Source organism: Elephantulus edwardii, unplaced genomic scaffold (genome assembly GCF_000299155.1).
Source record: "Elephantulus edwardii isolate Elephantulus edwardi_28Jun2011 unplaced genomic scaffold, EleEdw1.0 scaffold00032, whole genome shotgun sequence".
NCBI lineage: Eukaryota > Metazoa > Chordata > Mammalia > Macroscelidea > Macroscelididae > Elephantulus > Elephantulus edwardii.
In genome coordinates, this window is record NW_006399782.1 from 11,358,523 (window position 1) to 11,368,774 (window position 10,252).

Sequence of the window (10,252 nt, forward strand, 5' to 3'; positions counted from 1 at the left end):
AGATAAAATTATCTCTCTATGCAGATGATATAATAGTATACTTAGAAACCCCTAAAGACTCAGCAAGAAAACTACTGGACATAGTTGACCAATTCAGCAAAGTGGCAGGATATAAGATGAATGTACAAAAATCAATTGACTTTCTATAAAGTGACAAAGAGAATATAGAATTGGAGCTAACAAAAACAATATCAGTCACTGACTCAGTTCTGTGGTCGACCTGTAGGTCTTCACTCTTTAGTGTAGCTGCTGAGGTTTTGCCTGGCAGTGACATGTTGGAATTTGACTATGAAGACTTTTTGACCTCAGAGGAAGATGAAGACTACATGCTGTCAGGTGGAGATGATGTAAATGAATTAGTGAAAAAAGACGGTGAAGAGCAGACACAGATAACTTTAGGGGGAAAAAGAAACACTGAGAGCATTCCAGCCAGGAAGAGAAAATGCGGTGACCTTTCATTAGAAGAAGAAGATGTGGATGCCAGAGCAGAATCTGTAGCGACTGGCAGTGAGGAGGAAGATGGATCTGCAGAGCAGGAAAAGGGCAGTGAGACAGAAGATGAAAGAAAAAGGAGGACAAACTCTAGGCCAGCTTTCTCAGTGATCTGAGACCAAAATCCAAAATGTCCACAAGTGCACGAGTTAAGAGAGGAGAGAAGGCTCCAGAGACAAGTTCAAGTAAGTTGGTTAAGTAAGGATCTGACAAGGCCTTCAGCAGCCAAAAAATGTCAAAGGTGTTTGATTTTGCTGGTGAAGAAGTCAGGGTGACTAAGGAAGTGGATGCTACATCTAAAGAAGTCAAATCCTTCTTCAAACAAAATGAAAAAGAGAAACCACAGATGAACACTCCTTCAGCTCTCCCCTTGCTCCCTGCAGGCTCAAGGTTAAAGAGACCAAGTGGCATGAGCAGCCTCCCAGGGAAAATAGGAGCCAAGAAGCAGAAATGAGCACCCTTGAGAAATCTAAGTTAGATTGGGAGAGTTTCAAGGAGGAAGAAGTGACTGGGGAGGAGCTGGCCATCCATAATCAAGGGAAAGAAGGGTACATTGAACAGAAAGCTTTCCTAGTCCAAGTGGATCACAGGCAGTTTGAAATTGAGTGAGATCTCAGGCTCAGCAATATGAAGCCCTGACGTGATGGTGGAAGACCAGTGGCCGCACAGTCCTGTTGACAATGTGAAGTGTTCGGTTTTTCTCACCAAGGTTCTCCAGCAAGTTCCTTTTTTCTGTATCATTGTTCTGCCCTTTTCTCCTATGATTTCATTCATTTTTACTTTTAAAAGTTTATCCTAAAAAAAAGAGGAAATAAAAATGGACCCTATGAGAAACTGGGAAAAGAAATAAAAAAAAGAAAAACAATACCCATCATAATATATCACAGTATCACAGTAACTAATCACAAGATTAAATATTTGGGAGTAAATCTTAACCAGAAACACAAAGCACCTATTTAAAGAAAATTATAAAACATTACTACAAGAAACAAAAAGAGACCTGGAGAAGTGGAAGAATATTCTGTTGCTCTTGCATAGCAAGATTCAATATTGTGAACATGACAATTCTACCAAAGGCAATTGATATGTTCAATGGAACCTCAATCCCAATACAAATACTAATTCCATGCTACAACTAGATGGAAAAAGCAATTTCCAATTTCATTTGGAATGGAAGGAGATCCTGATTAAGGATTAAAACACTCCTTAAGTAGAAAAACAAGGTAGGAGGCTTCTCACTCCCTGATTTCAAATCCTAGCACACTGTCATGGTGGTCAAGACAATGCAGTACTCGTACAATCACAGACACATAGATCAATGGAATAGAGTTGAGAACTCAGAAATCAACCCATCTATCTATGGTCAACTGATTTTTGACAAGGAGAAGAAGAAATCAGTTAAGTAGGGAAACGACTGCCCTTTAACAAATGGTGTTGACAGAATTGGAAAACCATCTGCAGAAAACTCAAACAAGACCCACACCTCACACCATACAAAAAAATGAAACAACAACAACAAAAAACCCAAGTCAAAGTGATTCAAGGACCTAGTACTAAAACTAAGGACTATCAACTTCATCAGGGAAAAGCTTGGGAAAGCTCTAGAAGCCCTAATCCACAACAGGAACAGTCTTCCAAACATCCTGAAAAACCTACAACCAGGAGAGGATTAAATAGATCAATGGGACCTTCTAAGAATCAAATCCCTATGCACAACCAAAAACATCTCCAACAGGGTAAAAAGGGAGGACACTGACTGGGGGAAAAAAATTGGTAATGACATGTCAGATAAGGGACTTATATCAAGAATTTATAGAATACTCGGGTACCACAAGGTAAAGGTAAGCAACCCAATTGCAAAATGGGCACAGGATATGAACAAACACTTCACCAAAGAAGACATTCAGATGGTGAAAAAACACATGGAGAAATGTTCAAAATCCCTAGCTCTAAGAGAGATGCAAATCAAAACAACTATGAGATATCTCACCTCAGTAAGAATAGCAAAATTTAACAGAACAGCAAAACATCAAATGCTAGCGAGGTTGTGGAGAAACTATTGGTGGAAGTGTAAAATGGTGCAACCACTATGGAAGGCTGTATGGTGCTTTCTCAAAAAGTTGGAAATAGAAATACCATTTGACCCAGCAATCCCACTACTGGGAATATGCCCTAAAGAAACCAAACATTGTTCTCAATAGCAAAGAGTTTGAAACAACTCAAGTGTCCATCAACAAATTAATGGAAGCTGTGGTATATTCACACAATGGAATACTATGTAGCACTGAAAAACAAGGAACTCATGAAATACAAAATGGGTGACCCTGGAGGACATTATGCTGAGTGAAATATCTCAGTCACAAAAGGACAAATACTGCATAATGCCACTGTTATAAACAAGACTCACGCCGGGGTTTTGGGGGGGACTTAAAAAAATGGGATAGTGTATACTGCACGAAACAGTTGAGGGAATGAATGGCTTAAAAATAATTTATGATTAGGTATTATTTTCATGACAACAGTCCAGAATAAGAGTTGCATAGTAAAGTGGACTGAGGTGGGGTAGATAATTGTACAACAATGAAAGAATTTTTTTTTCCCCCAGAGAGAAAAGTGAACTGGGGTGGGAGGTGGGCAGGGAGGAAAATGTACAACAATGAATGAATGGAAATTTAAGTTCTCTGTAAACTCTGTCTAAAATCTCAATTAAAAAAAACACCAATTAAAAAAAATATAAAATATCAATTAAAGAAGAAAGAAGTTATTCCCTGAGACAGGTTTAATGGATATGGAAAGGATTTAAATTTATTGATAGGCATAGATTCTTTTTTTTAAAAAAAAATATTTATTTATTTTTTTAAGGCATAGATTCTTGTACAGAGGCAAAAAACCCAATAAACTGCTCCACATGGGATCAGAAGTTGTGAAAATTACAGACTTTGGATCAGCCTGAGATATTAATGAAGAACTCTATACACTGTCTAGCAGATGGTATAAGGAGTCTGGAAGTACTTGAGATCTACCAACTCTAGTTCCCCCTTTGTCTGTGGCTACATCATTGTAAAAATACACTGAGTCTACACTTTGGGACCAGTAAACTGCCATATAAAAAAAATGCCAAATGTTCTTGATGGTGCCATTAAGTTGACGACAATTCATAGCGACTTTATGAACAACAGATCTTGGAACTTGCCCTGTCCTGTGCCGTCTTTACATTATCTGTCATATCTTTTGAAAATTTAATATTGTTTTACATATAAAATTTGTATACATTAGGTTTCACACATTCCTTCATTCATATTGTGTTCCATACACATTGAGTTTTATAAAATTATCATCACTAATCTATGTCTACTGTTACCCCATCTTTTAAGGTCCCCATTGGATCTTTCATAATTCCTTCACACTTTTTCATCCACCAAACCCTGTTATTCTAGTGATTTCCATCCTCCACCATCAACCCACACTTTACCCACTGCCCCGAACCCCACATCTCCCCTTTTGGACTGCAATCACTGTGTCAATTCATCACCTTAGGGGTATTCCTTTCTTATACTGACCCTTTAAGCATGATGTCCTTTTCCAAGAAGTGGCCCCTTCTGACAGCATGTCCAGTGTATGTGCGATGAAATGTCGCCATCCTTTTCTCTAAGGAGCATTCTGAATGCACTTCCTCCAAAGCAGTTTATTTATTCTTTTGGCCATCCAAGCTGTAGTCAATATTCTTTGCAGACACTACAATTCAAAGACATAAATTATTGTTTTAGTCTTCCTTATTCATTGTCCAGTGTTCACATACATAGGAAGCTATTGAAAATATTATTTCTTGGATCAGGTATACCTTGGTCTTCAAGGTGACCCCTTTGCTGTTCAACAAAGACTTTTAGAAGTCCTTGTCAGTAGATTTGCACAATGCAGGTTTTTTTAATTTCTTAATTGCTACTTCCATGGGTGTTGACTGTGAAGTCAGGTAAAATTAATTTCTTTTTCTCCATCTGTCATGAGGTTGCCTATAGGCCCAGTTTTGAGGATTTTTGTTTTGATGTTGAGGTGTATCTATATTGAATGCTGTACCCTTTGATCTTCTTCAGTAAATATCTTATGTGTTCTTCACTTTCTCCAAGTTATTTTTTTATCTACATTACATGGGTTGTTGGTGAGAATTCCCCCAATCTTGATGCTCAATCTCCTTTATACAGTCAAGCTTCTCTAATTATTTGCTCAGCGTACAGACTGAATAGGAGAAAGAATACATGCCTGATACCCCATTCCTGATTTTAAACCATGCCGTATTCCACTGCTCTGTTGAAATGGCTGCTTTTTTGTCTACGTACAGGTTCTCATGAAGAAGAATTAGTGTTCTGGAATTGTAATTCTTCTCAATTTATCCATAATTTATTATTATCCACTCATTTGAATATCATTACATAGTCAATATAATACAAGTAAGCAGTTTCTCTGGTATTCTCTGCTTTCAGCCATGACCCATCTAGCATGGTCAATGCTATCTATCCTTTGTGACACAGTCCCTTTTGAATTCAGCTTGAATATTTGGCAGTTCCCTGTGTAGAAAGTGTTTCAGTCATTTTTAAAGTAATCTTCAGCAATGTTTTGCATGTGTGTGTGAGTAGTATGTCATTGTTCAATAATTTCTGAATTCTGTTGGATTACTTTGTTTTGGAATGGACACAAATGTGGATCTTTTCCAGTCAGTTGGCCTGGCAGGTATCTTCCAAATTTTTTGCCATAGACTATTGAGTATGTTCAGGGTTACATGTGTTTAATTAAACATTTTGGTTGCCATGCTGTCAATTCCTAGACCTTTATTTTTGCCATTGCCTTTAGTAAATCTTGGACTTCAATGCCATTGGTTGTTGATGATATGCTACCTCCTGAAAAGGTTCAGTGTTGATTAAATCTTTTTGGTATTGTAAATCTGTGCATTTCTTCCATTTTCTTTTGCTGCTTCTTGTATCATTCATTAATTTTGCACCTCAAGTTGGAAGTCACTCAAATTGTGAGTGGAAAAGAGTTACTGCCTCAAAGTAGAGTCTACCAACTTTCAAGAGCTATGAATTTCTGTTGACCCCAGTGACTCTTAGTGCCAGCAGTGAAGCAATTCATCTCATGAGAAATATACTCCAGTGTAATATCAAGAAATGACCAACATCCCATCAGAACCTTCAGTGTCCTTATTTTCAGATCAAGTACTCACTGGACAACATTGCCCAGAACCTCCAAAGTTGAAGAAAATGACAGAAAGACAATATGGAAAAGTCAGATTCCGCTCCCCAAATTTAATCTACTCCTCCTGATCAATCTTAACCAATCCTCATGAGGATTTGTCATAATAATGTTCCCAGTAAACCACAATTCTGCCATCTACCAGAAAATACAATCTTAGTGACAGGGACTGGAGTAGGAAAGCAGAAGTTTTATTATATACTAGAATATAGGTTAAAACAACTATAAGATATCATCTCACCCCAGTCAGAATAGCAAAATTTAACAGAACAGCAAGCAACAAATGCTGGCGAGGTTGTGAAGAAACTGGAACCCTTGTTCACTGTTGGTGGGAGAGTAAAACAGTGCAACCACTGTGGAAGGCGGTATGGCGCTTTCTCAAAAAGTTGCAAATAGAGATACCATTTGACCCAGCAATTTCACTACTGGGAATATACCCTAAAGAAATGAGAATCAATATCTGAGCAGATATATGCACACCCATGTTTCTTGTGGCTTTGTTCACAATAGCAAGGAGTTGGAAACAACCTAAGTGCCCATCAACAAACGAATGGATAGAGAAGCTGTGGTATAGTCACACAATGGAATACTATGCTGCATTGAAAAACAAGGAACTCATGCAATATTATTCAAAATGGGTGACTCTGGAGAGCATTGTGCTGAGTGAAGTATCCCAGTCACAAAAGGACAAATACTGCATGGTGCCACTGTTGTAAAACAGGACTGACCTTGGGGTTGGGGAGAGATTGAGAAAGATGGATTCAATATTGTATACTGCGTTGAAACAGATGAGGGAGAAAACTGTTTAAAAGGAAAATGTGATTAGGTATTTTTGTCATGGCAGGAGTCTAGAGCAAAGGCTACATGGTGGAGTGGACCTGGGGGAGGGTTTGTAAAATAATGAAATAATTTTTCTTTTACTTTTCCAAGAGGGTAGTATACTAGGGAGGAGGATTGGGAGGGGAGAAAAGTGCAACAGTGAATTAATGGAAATCAATAGTCTCTGCAAAGCTTTATAGAAATTAACAATGTTGTTGTTGTTATGTGCTGTCGAGTCACTTGCGACTCATAGCAACCCTATGTACAGCTGCTCTAAACTCTGCTCTGTCCTGTGCCAATCTCATTGTCTCCAACACACTCATCCTGATTGCCCCAGTCACCGAATCAATCCACCTCCCAGAGGGCCTTCCCCTCCTGCACCTGCCCTCCACCCTCCCAAGCATGATGTCCTTTGCCAAGGACCAGTCCCTCCTTACAACATGACCAAAGTATGTCAGACGAAGCCCAGAATCCTTGCCTCCAAGGAGCAGCCCGGTTTAACCCTTTCCAGGATGAATCTGTTTGTTTTGTTAGCAATCCATGGTACCCTCAACACTCTTCTCCAACACCAAAGCTCAGAAGCATCAATTTTCCTTCTATCCTCCCTGGTAATTGTCCAGCTCTCTGACGCATAACAAGTGATTGCAAAGACCATGGCCTGTAGCAGACACACGTTAGTCTCCAGAGACATACCATTGCTCTTCAGTACTTTAGAGAGGTCTCTAACAGCAGACTTTCCCATCGTAATACGTCTTTTAATTTCCTGGCTGCTGGTGCCAAGAGTGTTGATTGTGGAGCCAAGTAGACTAAAGCTGTGAACAATCTCAATCTCTTCACCATCCATCCTGATGCCTATGAAATTAATAATAAATTTGAATAAAACAAACAAACAAACAAACAAAAGAATATAGGTGATAGGGGACATGAGCTTTCCAGTCGTATCTTCCAACTTTGAAGACTGCTAGGACTTCTATAGAGACAATGCAGGATAGCTGAATTTCTGTGAACTCCCCCTGTACAACTCATCCAGTTGTTAGGCTCAGTAATTATGTCTCATACTCATTAGCTGAATCTTTTTAAGGTTCTAGAGATAGCTTGGCACCAACCAAAAGACAGTAAATCCTCCCTAAACGATTTAAGGGGAGTAAACCTCACCCAGAGATTGCAGAGTAAATAAGGCAAACATCATTAAAGGGTTTCAGTTTGATAAAGATGTTTCTTTTAGTTACTTTGCCAAGTGACGAGAAAACAACCCATTTTCTCCTTAAAATGCTAGTTTAATATAAGTGCAGGGTATTGTGAAAAGTTTACATCCCATTAATTAAAAGATTAGGGTGTTCTTTTTTTAAATTGTGATTTGAATGGAAATTTATAAAGAAATTGGCTTTTCATTAACTCATTTATACAGATTTATTCTCCCTTCCCTCCCCCATCATTCCCTCACTCATGTCCTGTAAGAGGTTAGTCTTTTACCATTTTATACATTAGTTGCAAAAGAAAGTCTTTCTGCTGGTGGTGGTCGTTAAGTTGCATTGAGTTGGCTACAACTCACAGCAACCTTAGTGCTTGGGGATCCTCTCTTTGATCTTACACCTTTCCCAGCATGCTGTCCTTTCCCAAGGACTGCCGCCTCCTCACAACATACCCAAAGTATGTTAAACAGAGTCAAAGTATGTTAAGTAGAGCCCTAACGTACTACTCAAAGTATGTTGAACAGAATTTCACCATCGTTGCCTCTAACAAGCACCCCGTGATTCCCCTTCTTCCCAGACAAAATTGTTTATTCTTTTGGCAGTCCGCAGGCTATTCTGTACTCTTCAACGATATCATGATTTGGATTGAGTGTCCTTTGATCTTTAAATGGAAATCCTTTCTTTTTAGTACTTTGGAGAGATCCTTGACAGCAGATTTTCCCAGTGCAATATACCTTTTGATTTCTTGGCAGCTATCACACTGAGTGTTGATATGGATCCATGGAAAATGAAAATGCTGACAACTTTGATCTTTTCTCCTCCTCTCATGATGCTGCCTATTGGTGTAATGGTGAGGATTTTTATATTCTTGATACTGAGATATAACCATATTGATGTAACCTATATTGAAGGCCATAGTCTTTGATCTTCTGTAGCAAGTGCTTCAAGTCCTCTGCATTTTCTGCAAGCAAAATTGTGTCATCTATATAATGCAAGTTGTTGATGAATCTTACACCAATACTGATGCCACATTCTTCATAGAGTTCAGTTTCTAGAATGATTTGTTATGTGTACAGATTGAATTGGATGGCAAAGGGTACAACACTGATGCACATTTTTCCCCGGTTTTAAATCACACAGTGTTTTCTTGTTCTGTTCAGACAGCTACTTCTTGGTTCAAGTACAGGTTCCACATGAGCACGATTATGTGTTCAGGGATCTCCATTCTTCTCTTATTCATAAAATATCATGTCTACACTGTCAAATGCCTTTGCTTAGTCAATAAAACACAAATAAATGTCTTTTTGGTACCTTTTGCTCAGGGTATTATGATTTCAAACTATTACAAGGTTGTGTTTGTTTTTAAAAGGATTAGTTTCAAATTGCCTTATTGTGAGTTACAATTCTATCAAGTCAGCCAGTCCAAAGTTGAGAACTCTAGGGAGGATCTTCCAAGCCTCTCCAGGAGGCCAAGTCAAGTCCACTGCTTTCTCTACTCTTCCATAAAAAGAACGCTTAGTCAGCCCCGGTCACTGAGCTCCCACCAGGGATTCCGCTGCCTCTCTCTAGAGCCCATGGCTTGCTGATGCCCTGACCCCTCTACAAGCCTTCTCCTCAGGGTATGTCCATTATCCAGAACCTCCACTCTTTCAACCCTTTTGCTGATGCAAGGAAGGGTGATGACCTGCTTCCTGTTGGCACTGAGGAGTACATCCATATCAGAATTCAACAGAGAAATGGCAGGAAGACCCTTACAACTGTCTAAGGGATCATTGATGTTTACAAGAAAAAAGAAACTCGGGAGGGCGTTTAAGAAGTTTGCCTGCAATGGTTCCGTAATTGAGCATCCAGAATATGGAGAAGTAATTCAGCTACAGAGTGGCCAGCGCAAGAACATACGGACAGCTCCTTGCAGATTCTTGGACTGGTTACGGACGACCAGCTGAAGGTTCATGGGTTTTAGTGCTTGTGGCTCACTGAAGCTTTAGTAAGGATTTCCTTGCAATGAGTAGAAAATTTCCCTTCTGTCCTTTGTCACAAGTTAAAATCTCACAGCTTTTATACTGTAACCATTTGGGGTCCACTTTTACCTTGGACTAGTGTAACTCCATGCAATAAACTGAAAAGAGGTGCGGGAGGTGGTGGTGGTGGTGGTGGTGGCGGCGCGCGTGTGTGTGTGTGTGTGTGTGTAAAGAACCTTTAGTAAAAAATATAAACAGTCCAGGAACATAGAAAAAAGGTTAGTTGGAATCAAAGAGTAGAAAATTATGGGGCCTTGAAGTAAGAAAAGGACTTGGATGATTGAACTGACTTGAGAGACTTGGATTTCTGTCTAGTTCACATCAGGATTGACTGGAAGGACACAAGACCAAACAAGAAACAGCTCTGCAGATTTGAGAATGTTTTGGATTTACAAGGGAGCTCTGGTGGTTTAATTCATCAGATGTGCTGCCGATCCAAAAGCCACACCTTTTGAATCCTTTGGTAGCTCCTGGGAGAAAGAC

The 10,252-nt window shown here is 39.3% G+C and overlaps 2 pseudogenes; both read left to right on the forward strand.

Annotated features, from left to right (window-relative positions):
- Nucleotides 1–272: 272 nt before the first annotated feature.
- LOC102867661 lies at nucleotides 273–1,131 on the forward strand (annotated as a pseudogene).
- Nucleotides 1,132–9,369: 8,238 nt separating this feature from the next.
- LOC102868065 lies at nucleotides 9,370–9,711 on the forward strand (annotated as a pseudogene).
- The last annotated feature ends 541 nt before the right edge of the window (nucleotides 9,712–10,252 follow it).